The sequence below is a fragment of the Varanus komodoensis genome, unplaced genomic scaffold (assembly GCF_004798865.1).
Source record: "Varanus komodoensis strain SLA01 unplaced genomic scaffold, ASM479886v1 scaffold2, whole genome shotgun sequence".
Lineage (NCBI taxonomy): Eukaryota > Metazoa > Chordata > Lepidosauria > Squamata > Varanidae > Varanus > Varanus komodoensis.
In genome coordinates this window covers 61,469,244-61,471,236 of record NW_025335568.1, presented here as the reverse complement: position 1 = coordinate 61,471,236, position 1,993 = coordinate 61,469,244, and the positions used below count along the sequence as shown (strand labels likewise).

The window sequence follows — 1,993 nt, the reverse complement described above, 5'->3', positions numbered from 1 at the left end:
TAGATGTGGTCAAACAAGAGATGACAAGACTGAACATCGACATCTTAGGAATCAGTGAATGAAAATGGACAGGAATGGGTGAATTTAATTCAGATGACCATCAGGTATACTACTGCAGGCAAGAATCACTCAGAAGAAATGGAGTAGCCTTCACAGTCAATAAAAGAGTAGGAAAAGCAGTACTGGGATACAATCTCCAAAATGACAGAATGATCTCAGTTCGAATCCAAGGAAAACCATTCAACATCACAATAGTCCAAGTCTATGCCCCAACCACTGGTGCTGAAGAGGCTGAAGTTGACCGGTTCTATGAAGACCTACAACACCTTCTAGAATTAACACCAAAAAATTATGTCCTATCATCATGAGGGATTGGAATGCTAAAGTAGGAAGCCAAAAGATAACTGGAATAAGAGACAAGTTTGGCCTTGGAATACAATATGAAGCAGGGCACAGGCTGGCAGAATTTTGTCAAGAGAATACGATGGTCATAGTAAACACTCTTTTCCAACAACCCAAGAGACGACTCTACACATGGACATCACCAGACGGTCAACACAAAAATCAGACTGACTATGTGCTCTGCAGCTAAAGATGGAGAAGTTCTATACAGTCAGTAAAAACTAAACCAGGCACTGACTGTGGCTCAGATCATGAGCTTCTCGTTGCAAAATTTAGGCTTAAATTGAAGAAAGTAGGGATATGCACTAGGCCACTCGGGTATGACCTAAATCATATCCCTGATGAATAAACAGTAGAGGTGACAAATAGATTTAAGGAATTAGATCTGATAGACAGAGTGCCTGAAGAACTATGGATGGAAGTTCACAACATTGTACAAGATGTAGCAACTAAAACCATCCCAAAGAAAAAGAAATGCAAGAAAGCAAGATGGCTGTCGGAGGAAGCTTTACAAATAGCTGAGGAAAGAAGGGAAGTGAAAGGCAAGGGAGAAAGAGAAAGATACATCCAACTGGATGCAGAATTCCAGAGAATAGCTAGAAGAGATACGAATGTCTTCTGAAATGAACAGTGCACAGAAACAGAAGAAAACTACAGAATAGGGAGGACCAGAGATCTCTTCAAGAAAATTGGATATGAAGGGAACATTTCATGCAAAGATGGGCATGATAAAGGACCAAAATGGCAGGGACCTAACAGAGGCAGAAGAGATTAAGAGAGGTTGCAAGATTACACAGAACTATATAAGAAAGAGCTTAACATCCCTGATAACCATGATTGGATGGTCACTGACCTCGAGCCAGACATCCTGGAATATGAAGTCAAATGGGTCTTAGGAAGTCTGAGCAACAACAAAGCTAGTAGAGGTGACAGTATTCCAGCTGAGCTATTCAAAATCTTAAAAGACGATGCAGTAAAAGTGCTATAGTCAATATGTCAGCAAATTTGGAAAACTCAACAGTGGCCACAGGATTGGAACAGGTCAGTTTACATTCCGATCCCAAAGAAGGGCAATGCCAAAGAATGTTCAAACTACTGCACCATTGCACTCATTTCACATGCTAACACAGTTATGCTCAAACTCCTACAAACTAGGCTCCAGCAGTATGTGGACTGAGAACTACAAGAAGTACAGGCAGGACTTCAAAGAGGCAGAGGAACTAGAGATCAAATTGTCAACATACGCTGGATCATGGAGAAAGCTAGGGAATTCCAGAAAAACATCTACTTCTGCTTCATTGACTATGCTAAAGCCTTTGATTGTTTGGATCACAACGAACTGTGTCAAGTTCTTAGAGATGGGAGTACCAGACCATCTTATTTGTCTCTTGAGAAACCTATATGTGGGTCAAGAAGTGGCCGAGGTAAGGGAATGGATGAGGGCAAATAAACTGAAACTCAACCCAGACAAGATGGAGGTCCTGTTGGTTGGCGGATCGGGTTTCGAAGAGGGTGGATTTGACCTGGTCCTGAATGGTGCAACACTCCCTCTTAGGGATAAGGTCCGCAGCTTGGGAGTACTCCTCGACCC

At 42.0% G+C, this 1,993-nt stretch overlaps 1 protein-coding gene across 4 annotated transcripts in view; it reads right to left on the bottom strand.

Moving 5' to 3' along the window:
• ABHD12 (abhydrolase domain containing 12, lysophospholipase) overlaps positions 1-1,993 on the bottom strand; it is a 45,540-nt gene that overhangs the window by 21,506 nt on the left and 22,041 nt on the right. The window lies entirely within an intron of this gene.